Source organism: Neovison vison, chromosome 6 (genome assembly GCF_020171115.1).
Source record: "Neovison vison isolate M4711 chromosome 6, ASM_NN_V1, whole genome shotgun sequence".
NCBI classification, from domain to species: Eukaryota; Metazoa; Chordata; class Mammalia; order Carnivora; family Mustelidae; genus Neogale; species Neogale vison.
Genome location: NC_058096.1, coordinates 134,905,257 through 134,922,863, shown reverse-complemented (window position 1 = coordinate 134,922,863; position 17,607 = coordinate 134,905,257). Strand labels below are relative to the sequence as shown.

General features: G+C 42.6%; 1 protein-coding gene across 6 annotated transcripts in view; it reads right to left on the bottom strand.

The window, feature by feature from the left end:
* LOC122908961 (transport and Golgi organization protein 1 homolog) overlaps positions 1 to 17,358 on the bottom strand; it is a 54,442-nt gene extending 37,084 nt beyond the window's left edge. For 5 of the 6 annotated variants that reach the window (XM_044252404.1, XM_044252408.1, XM_044252409.1 and 2 more), the window contains exons 1-2: positions 17,335 to 17,347; positions 11,482 to 11,561 (exon numbers count right to left, since the gene is read on the bottom strand). The gene's annotated coding sequence lies outside the window, so the exon portion shown is untranslated. Of the gene's footprint in view, positions 1 to 11,481; positions 11,562 to 17,334 lie in introns of all 6 variants that reach the window. The other variant, XM_044252405.1, reaches the window with a different exon arrangement.
* Positions 17,359 to 17,607: the final 249 nt, after the last annotated feature.

Here is a 17,607-nt window from a genome sequence, read left to right as displayed (position 1 = left end):
CTTTGCCTTTGGAGACATATCTTGAAAGGAGTTGCTGTGGCTGATATCAAAGAGATTACTGCCTATATTCTCCTGTAGGATTCTGATGGATTCCTGTCTCACGTTGAGGTCTTTTATCCATTTTGAGTTTATATTTGTTTATGGTATAAGAGAATGGTTGAGTTTCATTCTTCTACATATAGCTGTCCAGTTTTCCCAGCACCATTTATTGAAGAGACTGTCTTTTTTCCACTGTATATTTTTTCCTGCTTTGTTGAAGATTAATTGACCATAGAGTTGAGGGTCCATATCTGGGCTCTCTACTCTGTTCCACTGGTCTATGTGTCTGTTTGTATGCCAGTACCATGCTGTCTTGGTGATCACAGCTTTGTAGTAAAGCTTGAAATCAGGTAACGTGATGCCCCGCATTTTATTTTTGTTTTTCAACATTTCCTTAGCGATTCGGGGTCTATTCTGATTCCATATAAATTTTTGGATTATTTGCTCCAGGTATTTGAATAATACTGGTGAAATTTTGACTGGAATGGCATTAAAAGTATAGATTGCTCTAGGCAGTATAGACATTTTAACAATGTTTATTCTTCCATTCCAAGAGCATGGAGTGGTCTTCCATCTTTTTGTGTCTTCTTCAATTTCTTTCATGAGTTTTCTGTAGTTCTCGAGTACAAATCCTTTACGTCTTTGGTTAGGTTTATTCCCAGATATCTTATGGTTCTTGGTGCTATTGTAGATAGAATCAGTTCTCTAGTTTCCCTTTCTGTATTTTCATTGTTAGTGTATAAGAAGTCCACTGATTTCTGTACATTGACTTTGTATCCTGCCACATTACTGAATGGCTGTATGAGTTCTAGTAGATTGGGGGTGGGGTCTTTTGGGTTTTCCATATAAAGAATCATGTCATCTGCGAAGAGAGAGAGTTTGACTTCTTCATTGCCAATTTGGATACCTTTTATTTCTCTTTGTTGTCTGATTACTGTTGCTAGGACTTCTAATACTATGTTGAACAAGAGTGGTGAAAGTGGGCATCCTTGTCGTGTTCCTGATCTCAACGGGAAGGCTACAAGCTTTTTCCCATTGAGGATGATATTTGCTGTGGGTCTTTCATAGATAGATTTGATGAAGTTCAGGAATGTTCCCTCTATCCCTATACTTTGAAGCGTTTTAATGGAATGGATGCTGGATTTTGTCAAATGCTTTTTCTGCATCGATTGAGAGGACCATGTAGTTCTTTTCTCTTCTCATACTAATTTGTTGTATCACATTGATTGATTTGCGAATGTTGAACCATCCTTGTAGCCCAGGGATGAATCCCACCTGATCATGGTGGATAATCTTTTTAATGTGCTGTTGGATCCTGTTGGCTAGGATCTTGTTGAGAATCTTAGCATCCATATTCATCAGTGATATTGGTCTGAAATTCTCCTTTTTGGTAGCGTCTTTGCCAGGTTTGGGAATCAGGGTAATGCTGGCTTCATAGAAAGAATGTGGAGGTTTTCCTTCTGCTTCAATTTTTTGAAACAGTTTCAGGAAAATAGGTGTTATTTCCTCTTTGAAAGTTTGGTAGAATTCCCCTGGGAATCCGTCAGGACCTGGACTCTTGTTTTTGGGAGATTTTTGATCACTGCTTCAATCTCGTTACTAGACATAGGTCTATTCCAGTTGTCGAATTCTTTCTGGTTTCAATTTTGGTAGTTTATAGTTTTCCAGGAATGCATCCATTTCATCTAGGTTGCTAAGCTTATTGGCATATAACTGTTCGTAATAACTTCTGATGATTGTTTCTACTTCCTTGGTGTTCATTGTGATCTCTCCCTTTTCATTCATAATTTTATGAATTTGGGCTTTCTCTCTTTTCTTTTGGATTAGTGTGGCCAATGGCTTATCGATCTTATTGATTCTTCCAAAAACCAGCTTCTAGTTTCATTGACGTTCTATTGTATCTCTGGTTTCTACCTCATTGATCTCAGCTCTAATCTTGATGATTTCCCTTCTTATGTGTGGAGTTGGTTTGATTTGTTGTTGATTTTCCAGTTCTTTAAGGTGTAGAGACAGCTGCTCTGTTCTGGAGCTTTCAATTTTTTTGATGGAGACTTGGGTGGCTATGTATTTCCCCCTTAGAACCACCTTTGCTGTATCCCATAGGTTTTGGACTGAAGTGTCTTCATTCTCATTCGTTTCCATGAATTCTTTCAGTTCTTCTTTGATCTCCTGGTTGGTCCAAGCATTCTTTAACCTTCTGAGCCACCCAGGCGCCCTGGTCCAAGCATTCTTAAGCAAGGTGGTCTTTAGCTTCCAGGTAATTGATTTCCTTCGGAACTTTTCCTTGTGATTGAGCTCCAGTTTCAAAGCATTGTGATCTGAGAATGTGCAGGGAATCATCTCAGTCTTTAGGTATCAGTTGAGTCCCGATTTGTGACCAAGTATGTGGTTTATTCTTGAGAAGGTTCCGTGTGCACTTGAGAAGAATGAGTATTCTTTTGTTTTAGGGTGGAATGTTCTGTATATATCTATGAGGTCCATCTCGTCCAATGTGTCATTCAATGCTCTTGTTTCTTTATTGATTTTCTGCTTCGATGATCTGTCTTTTTCTGAGAGAGGCGTGTTAAGATCTCCTACTATTAATGTATTCAATTCAATATGACTCTTTATCTTGATTAACAGTTTTCTTGTGTAATTGGCTGCTCCCATATTGGGGGCATAGATATTTACAATTGTTAGATCATCTTGGTGGATAGTCCCTTTAAGGATTATGTAGTGTCCTTATGTATCTCTGACTACAGTCTTTAGTTTAAAATCTTATTTATCTGATATGAGAATCGCTACCCTAGCCTTCTTTTGAGGCCCATTGGCATGAAAGATGCTTCTCCATCCCTTCACTTTCAGTCTGCGTGTATCTTTAGGTTCAAAATGGGTCTCTTGTAGACAACATATGGATGGGTCCTGTCGTTTTATCTAATCTGCAACCCTTTGCCATTTTATGGGAGCATTTAGGCCATTTTCATTGAGAGTGATACTGATAGATACGTTTTTATTGACATCGTGCTACCTTTTAAGTCTTTCTTCCTGTAGATTGTCTCTATATTTCTGTTCAATACTATTCTTAGGATTTTTCCTCTTTTATAGAACTCCCACCTTAAGATTTCCTGCAGCGTTGGCTTGGTGGTTGCATAATCTTTTAAGCCTTGCCGGTCTTGGAATCTCTTTATCTCTGCATCCATTTTGAATGTCAGTCTTGCTGGATAAAGTATTCTTGGCTGCATGTTCTTCTCATTTAGTGCCCTGAATATCTTGCCAGCCCTTTATGGCTTGACAGGTCTCTGTGGACAGGTCTAATACTATTCTCATGGGCTTTCCGCTGTAAGTAAGGAGCCTCTTTGTGCTAGCGGCTTTCAAGAGATTATACCTACAATTATGATTCCTCAATTTGACTATCAGGTGTCTTGATGTTTTTTCTGGAATCTATAATCTTGGGTGGAGAACATTTGTCCTCCAGTATATGAATGCTGGTTCCATTAGCGAGATTGGGAAATTTTCATGAAGGACTTGTTCCACTATATCTTCTAGACTTCTTTCTTTCTCCGCCCCTTCAGGGATTCCAATAATTCTAACGTTGGAACGTTTCCTGGCATCAGTTATTTCCCTGATTCTGTTTTTGTTGTTTCTAAGCTGTTTGTTCCAGGATTTCTCTTGATCTTTCTCTCTATGTGTTTGTCCTCCAGATCACTAATTCTATCTTCTGTCTCAGTTACCCTAGGTTTGAGAGAATTTAGATTAGATTGGAACTCATTGAGAGCATTGTGAACATCAGCCCTGGTAACTTTTAACTCTGCCCTAACATTGTGAACATCCTGTCTGGTTGCTTTCAGCTCGGCCCTAATCAATTCTGTTTGGTCATCCACGGTTTTCTCCAACCTAGCTATTGCCTGGATGAATGTTAGCCTGAATTCTCTTTTCGACATATTGTCTATGTTGATAGCCCTTAGCTCTGTTGCGGAAGGTCCATCCTCTGTATTTTTCTTCTGTTGGGATTCCTCCTCCTAGTCATTTTGGTGAGAGATGACTGAACAGATGTAACTGGATGTATCGACCATGGTGCAGTCAGGGTGCACTCTGGAACACTTCTGATCAATCAGGATTCCCCACCCAAATGAGAGAAAAGACAAGAAAAGGAAAAAAAAATAAGAGAGAGAGAGACAGGAAAGAAAGGGAAGATGAAAGAGAAGGTTCAGCCCAAATGCGCCCCAAGGTAAGATTTATGAGGTATACAAACAACAACAGACAAACAAAAAGACTGATAAAACTATATAACAAGAGAAAAATATATAAATATATGCTAATACAGGAAGAACCTCATTGAAAAGAACCCCAAGTGTAAGATTTATATACTATCAGGACAAACACAAAAACACAGAAACACTAGTGGAAGAAAAAGATGGGAGAGTGGTTATAAATTCTCAGTGTGGGCAAGGAAGGTTGTTTTGATCCTTGCTGGATGTATCTTGATATCTTTCTTAAAGGACTCAACTTTCCTAGGATAAAGGGGGATTAAAAATTGGTTTACCTATAGGGGTAGTATTGATTGGGGAATGGGGATTACTTTGAAGTTTAACTCTATATGAATATTAGACAATAAAAATTAAAAAGGAATAAACTAAACTAAACTAAAATTTTTAAAAATTCAAAAAATAGAAGTGCAAAAGAGAAACACAGGTGTATGCATCAAAAAGTTCAGGTTGGAAGTTTATTATGGAATTTGATGTGCTGGACAGCTCACTGTGATGGTAAATAGGTTAAACCATTATCTATATACAAAAAATGAGCCAGAATAGTGGAAACAAATTAAAAATAAAAGTTGTCCTATGAAGTAGTGGTGGTGCTTCTCTTGTAGTCTTTTTTTTTTTTTCTTTCCTGGTTGGTTTTCTGGGGGAGGTGACTGCCACGTTGGTTTTCAGTCAGTAATGTACCCTGAGTTAAGTCCTCCAGTCCCCTCTAGGGGGTGGGCTCTGAGGAAACTGGTTTTTTCAGGCTTTTGTTCCCTGGAGATTTTTATGTTTGTTCACCTTTTTTCTCCCCTCTCGCCTTGACCTCTTTTGATGTTTTTTGTAGGTTTAGAGGAAAGCAAACTGTACCCTGACCTCCCTCTCAGAGAGAAGCCTCAGTCTGTTCTTCTGTGGGTGTTGCAGAGCCCATATAAATTTCCCCTTGGCTGCTTGCAGAGTAGGTTCTGAGTCGCAGTCCCTGGGGATGCAGGATCTTCTGCTTGTACCCAAAAGCATGGCAGCGGCGGCTGTCTGGGATCTCCAGACCACCAGAGAGGTTCTAAGCAGCGATCACACACTGAGATTTTCCCACTGGCCCAGGCTGGGAGTGCCTAGTCTTTCTGGGTCTAAGAGCACCCGGCTTGCCCGCACCTCTCTCAGGGGAGGCTGTGGGTCACGTGCGCATCTCAGGCTCTGAGAACGGGCACAGGTCCGAAAGCACCAGGCTGGGCCTTCATGCACCTCTCTCATGGGAGAGTTTGGGGTGCGTGTGTTAGGCTCTGAAACAATGGCGGGTATCAAAGAGCGCTGGCTGGGCCTTTGTACCTCTCTCAAGGGAGGATGAGGGACGCGCGCATTACAGGCTCTGTAGCAGGGCTCCCAAGTTCTGCCCTCCTGCGTGGCTCCCATCCCCTCACAGGAGCCAGAACCCACGCAATCTCGGGTGTGCTGGTGGCTCTGGAACCAAGATCTGGTTTCTTTGTCACACTCTCTGGCTCAGAGGCAGGGGAGGCTGTCCTGGGTCCAGGAACTTAAGCCCCTGTCCCTAGCTGCCCCGATTCCCACAATTTGTCCCCTGCGTTCCTTTGCTCTTTTGGAGTGCTTTCAACCAGTCTCCAAGTTAATGCTGGTCCCCAGACACAGGGCACGCTCATTCGTATTAGGGTATTACTTTCCAACTGCTCAGCTCTGGTGGCTCCCTCCCCCTTTTGTTTATCTTCCAATATCAGTCCACCTTTCCCACTCCGCTTTACCTGCCCATTGGCGTCTTCTGCCCCTGTAGAGATCCAGATGTGTAAAATTCTGATCTCAGGCTGATTTCATGGGTGATCAGAGTTCTTTGGTAGGTAATCAGCTCACTTTATAGTACAGGTTGAAAAGGTGCCTCTTCCTACTTCCCCATGCCATCTTGTCCCTTCTGTCATTAGTTTTTGATGTAGTGTTCCAGTATACACTGTTTGCGTATAATATCCAGTGCTCCATGAAATAGGTTCCCTCCTTATTACCCATCACCAGGCTCCTCATACCCCTCTCCTCTAAAACCCTCAGTTTGCTTCCCAGAGTCCATAGTCTCTCATGGTTCATCTCTCCCTCTCACTCTTCCCCCCCCCCGATTCATTTTTCCCTTCCTTTTCCAAATATTCCCTATGCTACTCCTTATGTTCCACAAATAAGTGAAACCAAAGGATAATTGACTTTCTCCACTGGACTTACTTCACTTAGTATATTTCCCTCACATTTTTGCAACCCAGTATCTGCACTGAAGTACAGAACCTGGGACTATTTTAAAATACTGAAAGAAAGAAAATGGAAGGAAGGAGGAAAGAAGGCAGGCAGGCAGGCAAGGGAGCAAAGACTGTGTCAAGGATATGCCACCTCTTTCCTTTTCTACAAAGCTATCCTGAAACCTTACAAAGAGTTGGCTGTTTGCTGAATTCACACACAGTTATGGCACATCAGGTGCTATGAAGTTTCCCAGACTGTTTAAATGCAGTGTCATCAAAAAGAAGGAAAAGCCATCGGATGAGATAAAGAGTGGCTGTGATGAGATGAAGCATAAGCCATGACAGAAATGAAAGCTGATGTTTCCAAAAGGGGGAGCAAGGCAATTCAGATATGAGTCAGCCTCATGTTATTATAGCTCAATAACATCTAGGCAAGACCTCATTTTGACATGATTAGCATATTTTCTGTTTTAAAAGTTTTACAGGAGGATGAGAGGCTGGGGCCAACCCCCAAATATTGCAGGATATTGGAATATCACCATGCTATCAATAAACCAGTCATAGTATGTTGTTGGGGAGAGTGCATCAGAGGAGGGAAATCAGAAAGCCATGGTTATTCCTTTAATTTCACATGTTAATTAGGAACCCCTGAGCTCCTGTGGCCCATGTCACCAGCCCCATGGGCAGGGGAAGTGGAAAGGTCGATGGCTACACCAAAGATATAATATTTTTCTTTTCTCTTTGAAGGGAAGTTTTCTCCATTGTGAGGGAGAGGAGGAATAGTCCCAAGGAGGAAGAAACTCAAAAGAGTTCTTTCTTCTTACAAAGGTCTTCCCTCAAATGAAACTATGTCTCCAGAGTCTAACTGGGGGTTTCCCAAAGACTAAGCCACAGAGGTGAGGGAATTACTCAACTCCAGTGCCATCTCCTCCCTGTCTCACTGGAGAGGACCTCAGTCTAACCCCGAGCCAGAGGAGCAGAAAACCTCTCCCTAACTCCCACTTACCTCCCTTCCTTCAGCAGGACATGGTATCTAGCTTTCAACACAACCCTACAAGGCATGCTGTAGGTAAAAACCATTACAGCAAGCACGAAAATCACACTTCCTGTGGCAGAAGTGATGGGGAGAGCAGGCTGGACTTTAAATTCTCTTTGATATATGATACTGGGTCTAAGGGAAAAGTGCACAAGAGGAAGAAGAGATAGTAAATGTGCGCAGAGATAGGAAACTCTAAGATTGTAACATGTTGTCTAGAAAGACAACAACACCATTATAAAAATCAAGAGTGCTTGCACTGGCTTCATGAAGAGACTCAAAATAAACCAGAGGAAAGAATCATTTACAGTAAAGAAACTTCCAAAAAAGAAACACAAAGACAAAAACTACACAGACAACACAGAAAACCCAAGACTGGTAGGTCATTACAAAATGTGTAACACACACATAACAGGAATACCTATTCCCATCACCAGGCTCCTCATACCCCTCTCCTCTAAAACCCTCAGTTTGCTTCCCAGAGTCCATAGTCTCTCATGGTTCATCTCTCCCTGAGATGTGGACGGAGAGCTATTTGAAGCAATAATGACAGAGGATTGTCCAAAATTAATGGAGTTACCTAATCAAGATCCAGGAAAATCAAAACATTGAAAGCAGGATAAATACCAAAACACACACTCAAACAATGAACCAAAAACACCAGTGTTTCCTAATCTAGAATATTCAGCTACAGATCATTAAAGACAAAGAAATTGTTCTGGAAATCTGGAGCAGGGATTGGGAGTGGGTGTGGGAAGGGGAGAGGTGAGCAGTAACACCTTACTCCAGAGAAAAAGGATAAGAATGACATCACACTTCTTTTCAGAAACCATGCCATCAAGAAGGATGAAATGTTTATACTGTTTAAAGGAACATCGAGCTAGAAACCTGTGGCCAGTGAAATGATCCTTCAAAACACATCACAGAGTAAGTAAACCTGTCAGGAATAATGACAGGCATTATTTCAATGATGAAGGGATCAATTCTCCAAAAAAGACACAACAATTTCTAATGCGCATGCATCAACAACAGAGTATCAGAGCACATGAAGCAGAAACTGAAAATATTGCTGGTGGGAACAGATGAATCCATTCCTACAGCTAGAGAATTCAAAATCCTCTTATCCCTCATTGACAGATCCAGAGATGCAGAAGTTCCATGAGAACACAGGTGAACTGACCAGCATCACCCATCCACCGCATCCACTCACATCGGCAGAATACTTCATACAACAAAGAGGTATAGACATTCTGCTCAAGCTCACATGAACTGTCACTAAGAGAGCCCATTTTTGGGGCAATACAACACATGTGAGCCACCAAAGGAATCGAAATCACAGGAACTATGCTCTCAGACCACAGATGACTCAAACTAGAGATCAAGAACAGAAAGATAGCTGGAGAAATGACTGGAGAGAGAGAGAGATTCAACAGCCCACATCTAAAGAAGACATGGGTGGAAGGGCAGGTGGGTGGAGGGATGGGTGAAGGAGGCGAAGGGAAAGAAGAGTGCACTTCTTCTGCTGAGCACTGAGAAATGTACAGAATTGCGGAGTCATGTTGTACACCTGAAACTCACATTACACTGTTTGCCAATTATGCTTGAACTTAAAAAAAAGAACATATGGATCAAGAAGGCACTTCAATGGAAATTCTTTCCTGCTTTGTCAAAGATTAGTTGACCATAGAGTTGAGGGTCTATTTCTGGGCTCTCTATTCTGTTCCATTGATCTATGTGTCTGTTTTTGTGCCAGTACCATGCTGTCTTGATGATGACAGCTTTGTAATAGAGCTTGAAGTCCAGAATTGTGATGCCACCAACTTTGGCTTTGTTTTTCAATATCCCTTTGGCTATTCGAGGTCTTTTCTGGTTCCATATAAATTTTAAAATTATTTGTTCCATTTCCTTGAAAAAGATGGATGGTACATTGATAGGAATTGCATTAAATGTGTAGATTGCTTTAGGTAGCATAGACATTTTCACAATATTTATTCTTCCCAGGAGCATGGAACATTTTTCCATTTCTTTGTGTCTTCCTCAATTTCTTTCATGAGTACTTTATAGTTTTCTGAGTATAGATTCTTAGCCTCTTTGGTTAGGTTTATTCCTAGGTATCTTATGGTTTGGGGTGCAATAGTAAATGGGATTGATGCCTTAATTTCTCTTTCTTCTGTCTTGTTGTTGGTGTAGAGAAATGCAACTGATTTCTGTGCATTGATCTTATATCCTGACACTTTACTGAATTCCTGTACAAGTTCTAGCAGTTTTGGAGTGGAGTCTTTTGGGTTTTCCACATAGAGTATCATATCATCTGTGAAGAGTGATAATTTGACTTCTTCTTTGCCGATTTGGATGCCTTTAATTTCCTAAAAGACAGCCTCTTTAATAAATGGTGTTGGGAAAATTGGACAGCCACGTGCAGAAAAATGAAATTGGACCATTTCCTTACACCACACACAAAAATAGACTCAAAATGGATTAAGGACCTCTATGTGAGAAAGAAATCCATCAAAATCCTTGAGGAGAACACAGGCAGCAACCTCTTCGACCTCAGCCGCAGCAACATCTTCCTAGGAACATCGCCAAAGGCAAGGGAAGCAAAGGCAAAAATGAACTATTGGGATTTCATCAAGATCAAAAGCTTTTGCACAGCAAAGGAAACAGTTAACAAAATCAAAAGACAACTGACAGAATGGGAGAAGATATTTGCAAACGACATATCAGATAAAGGACTAGTGTCCAAAATCTATAAAGAACTTAACAAACTCAAAACCCAAAGAACAAATAATCCAATCAAGAAATGGGCAGAGGACATGAACAGACGTTTCTGCAAAGAAGACATCTAGATGGCCAACAGACACATGAAAAAGTGCTCCATATCACTCGGCATCAGGGAAATACAAATCAAAACCACAATGAGATATCACCTCACACCAGTCAGAATGGCTAAAATCAACAAGTCAGGAAATGACAGATGCTGGCAAGGATGCGGAGAAAGGGGAACCCTCCTACACTGTTGGTGGGAATGCAAGCTGGTGCAACCACTCTGGAAAACAGCATGGAGGTTCATCAAAATGTTGAAAATAGAACTGCCCTATGACCCAGCAATTGCACTACTGGGTATTTACCCTAAAGATACAAACGTAGTGATCCAAAGGGGCACGTGCACCCGAATGTTTATAGCAGCAATGTCCACAATAGCCAAACTATGGAAAGAACCTAGATGTCCATCAAGAGATGAATGGATCAAGAAGATGTGGTATATATACACAATGGAATACTATGCAGCCATCAAAAGAAACGAAATCTTGCCATTTGCGACAACATGGATGGAGCTAGAGCATATCATGCTTAGCGAAATAAGTCAAGTGGAGAAAGACAACTATCATATGATCTCCCTGATATGAGGAAGTTGTGATGCAACATGGGGGCTTAGGTGGGTAGGAGAAGAATCCATGAAACAAGATGGGATAGGGAGGGAGACAAACCATAAGTGACTCTTAATCTCACGAAACAAACTGAGGGTTGCTGGGGGGAGGGGGGTTGGGAGAAGGGGGGTAGGGTTATGGGACATTGGGGAGGGTATGTGCTTTTGGGTAAATTGGAAGGGGAGGTGAACCATGAGAGACTATGGACTCTGAAAAACAATCTGAGGGGTTTGAAGTGGCGGGGGGGTGGGAGGTTGGGGTACCAGGTGGTGGGTATTATAGAGGGCACGGCTTGCATGGAGCACTGGGTGTGGTGAAAAAATAATGAATAGTGTTTTTCTGAAAATAAATAAATTGGAAAAAAAAGAAGGCACTTCAATGGAAATTTAAAACTACATCCATCTAGGTGATAATCAAAATTGACATATTAGAGGGAAATTTGTAGTACTGAATGGACATAAAAATGTCCAGGGACTTTAACATTTTTTGCTTTTTTATGAATGAAAGTACAGAAGGTACATTAATGTACTTACAGCGAGGATGGTTCTCCAGAGGTAAATGAGAAAGGAACAAGTTCCCAAGAAGGCAGTTAAAATGAGAAGCTTCCACAGAACTTCAATCCCATGAGGGCCAGACGGAAATGGTCAGGCAAGGAAAGGACAAGTTGAAATACCATTTGAGACAATGAGGAATCTCAAAGACATTTACTGTGTGTCTGTCACAAAAAATCAACTTTACAAACCCTCAATCAGCCTCCAGGAGGTAAGCATACCTCTCAACTACCTCCTACTGGAGGAGAAGGAGCACAGAGGCATTTCCAAGGAGCTGGGGCAAACTTTTGGCAGTGATGAGTGTGTTTATCAACTTACCATGATGATGGCTTCCTTGTTGCTTACCTATGTCTAATATCAACAAAAAGTATTCTTTGAAAAGATGTTGTGATCATATATACATTATAACACACTAAAGCTGCATGCAAAATCTAATAGACAAAGCTTAAGAGATTTTATTTTATCTACAAGCACATTGCAATTGTTTTTTCTATAGCTAACAGAACTTGAGAATTTATAAGCCAACATAAAATAAACAAGGTAAGTCAATGTAAACTTAGAATAGGTAAGGAGTCAGTGACTTCTATTGTACATCCATGAAGGACCTGGAAAAAGTCCTTTGGAACATTTCCAAAACTATACCCAAAATTTATGGACGAATGAGAGAAAGTATGAATAGAATTTGTACTAGAGGTACAAATGAGCACATTATATGGACACATGTTTATAGATCAGGACATAAGTGAGAGAGACAGGAGGCTGCTCGTTAATACGACATGTGATTATTGCCCAATTAAAATAAATCAGAGTTACTGATTAGTTTCGGAAAACATTGATGTTTTCTTTCAATGCTCACTCTGATTCTGAATCACAAACCCAGATGTCAGATTTATGAAGTACATAATCAGGTGATCATGTATGTTCTAAGGATATCTGTGAGGTTTAGTATCTCCAAAAAGCCAATGGAAGCAATTCATGTTCCTATTTCTTGGTACTGTAAATAAATCATGCAAGAGCAACTTAAAATTTAACTTTCTAAAGAGGGAAAATATTAACGAATGTATTTATTTATTTGAAAGAGAGAGGGGGAAGGGCAGAGGGAGACTGAGTAGCTGAGTGCCAGCTGAGCAGGGAGCCCAACCAGGGCTCAATCCCAGGACCCTGGGATCATGACCCAAGCCTAAGGCAGACACTTAACTGCCTGAACCACCCAGGTGCCTGTGAATTCTAAGAATACAAAATTCCTGGATATGAACACCAAGGCTAGGAACACATCATTTTACAAAAACTACATTTAGAAGTATTTCAGGAGAAAAGACACTAACAATGCAATTCATGCTAATTCACACCAAGCTTGAATTTTGTGCAAACACACCTCTCTAGAAAGGAGCTCCTGAAATCTAAAACATTTTCCTCTTCAGCCCTCACAGCTGAGGTCAGGAAAATGTGTGCTGGTGGGAAACGTACACTGTCTTTGAATAGCCACTGTCTGGAAGAGAGCAGTAGCTGTCAGCGCAATGGTTGGTCATGGGGATCAAATGCACAAAAGACAGAGGCTGTCTTGTCAGGAATGTAAAACACGCCCAGCTGTGGGCACTCAGTACATCTGGCAGCTGTCTGGATGCTGATACCAGTAGCTGAGTCTTAACTAGAGGACAGCCAGCGGGGCCAAAAACCCTATGTTCTCTGACATTGGCCATGAGCAGGTGGCGATGGGAAATGCAAGACCAGTTCATTTAGGCAAGAGTTCAGAGATGAGGAAGGGTGAGAAAGGTGAACTGATCCATGAGATGCAGCCCAGGTAGAGGGGAATGATTCCAATCCAGACGAACAAGAAATTCCCTCTTCTGAAGACTCAAATGAAACAGAATGAAGTCTCTTTTGACTAGAGGTCTTCACGTGGGATGGGTCTTCCTCAATACAAGCATCCTTCTTGACTACTGACACTTCCGGATCCCTCTTTCATAATCTGGTGCAAGCAGATCTAAAGAAGTCTACTTATTTCCAGGGGTGTTCCCTAACTGTTGGCTGACTCTCTCTTTCTCCTCGGGTACAGGGTTTACTTTTTCATGACAGAGTGAAATATTCATGCTGGAAACCACGTATTTCTTTATATTTGGACAATCCTAAGGACATGCAGAACTTTCTTATTTGGGGGAAATCAACACTCTGCACATACTTGGTCAAAGAAAGGACAACAACTTATTCACTTCCTGATCACATCACTCCTAGTGATTTTCCTGTGACATATATGCCAGCAGGTTGCAGTCTATTCGTGTCTTCTGGGATTCTCAGGTCTTCATGGACCTGGTGGGACACACGGTCCCTGGTGACAGCCTCCAAGAACAGAAGGAAAGGGCTGATTCAGAAGTTGCTAAAAGTCAACCAACCAAGAAGCAGAGCAAAAAGGACATTTCACTTCTTAACACTCTAGTCCCAACACCAATGCTTAAGATACCCAGGTCTGTCAAACTTTACAAATATAAACAATGCACTGACACAAAAACAAACTAAACAGAAGCTGGACCCTGAATTTACACGGCTTGCAGGAGGATCTTCACCGGGATTGCAGGGGACAATATAACACCCCTAGCTCCTACTAAATTAGAGTTCCTGACATTTTCAAAGACAATCTTAAAGAGATATAATGTACCTATCACACAAGCCCCCTATTTAGGACAAAGAGCTCAATGGCTTTTCCTATCTTCCCAAATTCTTCCTCTTGACACTATAAACCTGGTGCCTTCAGGTTTCCATCCTACCAAAGCTGTGCTTCTTGGACCAAGCAGCACAGACAGGACCCAAAACATGAGGGAAATGACTGTGGCCACAACCCCTTCAGGTTGACCCTGAAATCTGCCCTGTGGTGCCCAGTCGTCAGGAAGAACTTTCGTTCTTCTGAAGTTTCCATCAAGAACCCCATGAAAAAGCTGTGGTTAAATAACCCAGTCGGAAGGAAGACACCACTAGCAGCTCATGGGCACCCAAGTAGCTAAGTCAAATAAGTGACCGAGTCTTGGTTTGGATCAAGTCATGATCTCATAGTCCCGAGGTTGAGGCCCACTTTGGGCTCTGTGCTCACTGCACAGCTGGTTTGGGATTTTCTCTTTCCCACCCTCTCTGCTCTGCCCCCTACACATGAGCCCTTTTTCTCTATTCCTCAAATAAATCATATCAGAAGAAGAAGAAGAAGAAGAAGAAGAGGAAGAAGAAGAAGGGGAAGAAGGGGAAGAATGAAAAGAGGAAGAAGGAGAAGGGGAAGAAGGAGAATGGGAAGAAGGAGAAGAAGAAGACACGAGTGAAGTGTCACATTTACTCACATTTGGGTTTGGGGAACTGGGACACTGGAGCAAGACAAGCCAGAAGAACAGCCTTTGCACCATCATGTCCTGGTCCTTTTAAGGGGCACTGTGGGCCCAGGGAGGAAGTGGAGATGGTTGGGGGGCAGGGGAGCGTGGGGTTGGGGTGTTCGGAAGGGGTGGGGAGGGGCAGGGTGGTAATTAGGGACGGGAATAGGGAAGAAATAGAGGGTAGGATGGGGAACGTGTTGGTCAGGAGAAGAAGGGGTCAGGGACAGTGTCAGGGTCAGATTAAGTACTCGAGGGGAAATAGCACGGTTCAGAAAGGTTAGGAGGTCAGCCGGTTAGTAAAGGACAAGGTCAGCAGGACACATTAGCAGGTAAAGTGAACTCTCAGGAGCAGTTGGTGTGGAGAATCCATCCTCCACCAGGCCTTCCCAGGTTTGAACGTTTCCTTAGCAACCTAGAAACATTCTAATCTCTCCACCATTCCGCTGCCTTTGCCCCTAGTAGCTCAACATGAATGCCACAGGTGACCTCATTGGTACAAAGCCCCTTCCCACCTTATACCCCAACATGTGCCATCCCAACGACAGATCCTCTCTGGATCTTTAGCCATCCTTCTTGTTTGCTTCCTCCAACCCAGGTCCCTGTTCCCTCTTCTGGGCGCTCTCTCCTTCCCTTCCAGACTCCCGTCTGAGAGCCACTGGCTGAACAATGTAGAAAGCAAAGGAGAACCAAACTGCAACAACAAGCAAGTACACAACCAGAGTAGGAGGTTCGAGCCCTCTCTCAGCAACTCAAAGACGACAGAACATCCACAAGATGTAGATCTTAATGGCAAACCATCTGAATCCCATAGCTGTCTCCATACATCTGTCCACATCCACATCCACTGATTTTAGGCACATAGGAGTCCATTACAAAAATGCGCCCAATTAACTTTAGCCATAAGGGAAATTTCAATTTTGTTTCAGATGCATTAATTCAGGCAACTACAGAGCATCTTGTGGTAATATAATGTGCTAGAAATCACTGATAAAAAGTGAACTAGAAATTCCCATAAATTTAGAAATTGAGAAGTACCTCTATCAATGGAACAGGAGTAAAGAAATAGAAAAAAGAGGGGCTCCTGGTGGCTCAGGTCATGATCAGGTCCTGGTATCAAGCCCCACATTGGGCCCTGTGCTCAGCAGGGAGCCTGCTTGCCCCTCACTCTCTGCCTGCCTCTCTGCCAACTTGTGATCTCTCTCTCTCTCTCTGTAAATAAGTAAATAAAATCTTAAATAAAAAAGAAATAGAAAAGGAAAAGAGAAACACTGGAATTGAATGATACGAGGATGATACAATTGAAATCAAATATGTCTTCTGGGCTGGAATATCCTCTGGTATTAGTCTGAGAAGACTTAATGGTCTCAAAATCATCCCCAGTTGACTGAGACATTGGAACACCTCCGACAGAGTAGATCTGTCACTGCTCTTTGTGACCCTCCTACCCACTTGCTTCGGTTTACATGAGGAACCTTTACAGGGAAACAATCCAATCAGACTCTAATGTCATCTTCTGGGACCTCCAGGAATGAGAGCATTTTAAGAGAAGACTTTCACCAGCTTCTCCCCTGGCAGATCCAGGACAACACCCAGAGAGATGGCAGCTCCATCTGTGCTGGGTGGGGACAGCCAAGCAGGTGGGCATGGCCAGGGACCCAGCAGACTAGACAAACCCCTTGTTATCTTCTCTCCTGGGGCCTGTCCTGAGCTGAACTTCCTAAACTGTGTCTCCCTAGGACTCTCAAATGTTTCCTCAACTCCTTCTGGCCCAAGACAACTGATTGTCAGTGCTCTACAAACCACCACTTTATTATTGTGTAAATTTCTTGTAAACAGGAACCCATTCTAGTACCGCTTAAATAGAACAACAGCTTGTTATTTCTAATTAACATATAATGTATTTTTTGTTTCAGGGGTAGTCTGTGATTCATCAGTCTCACACAGTTCAAGCACTCACCAAAGCACATACCCTCTCCAATGCCCATTCACCAGCCACCCCACCCTTCCCACCCACCTCCACTCCTGCAACCCTCAGTTAGAACAAAATCTTAAACATACACATACAGAAACCATAAAAAACAAGCCATCAACAAAACAAGGATAACAAAACAAAGTATTCAATTCTGCTTAGATGCCACCGTCCACCTCAAGAGCCCAAGAGTTGGGCTGCCCTGGTTGTAGAAGGAGACCAGCTATGGAAGGGGTGGAGTCAGACTAGCCCAAAAGTGAACAGGAGAGGGGCCCAACATGTAAGGGGGGCCAGGGACTTCCACGGAAGATGGCCAGAGTCACCTTGATTAGAACTGGAATCGGGAGCAGGGAAAGAAGCAGGGAACAGAGTTTGGGGGCCTCAAATAGGTGAGATCAGTCATGAAGTTGAGGAGGTGTCCCCAAAGCCAGTGTCAGCTTCCCATCTATGAAACCCTTTGTAGCCCCTGGAGACAAGCCGGGAGCCTAGAGTTTTAGCTCCAGCTGTCCTGCTTACCTGCTGTTTGGCCTGGTGCTCATTTCCTTCGGTGAACTGGGAGTGTCCATGCCCATGTCCATAACTGTGTGGAGGACAAGAAGTCACATGTTGAGAACATGCAGACATTGGCGTCATCACCTCCATGGGCTCAATGTCTTTGGAGATTCAGTGCCTCATGTCTCACCCCTGTTAATGGCAGCCCAGGTGACAACCACAGGTCCCTCCTGTTTCAGGCCTGTGCTATGCCCTGCCCTTTGCCCACATCAGCATTCCGGCACCAGATGGCAGGAG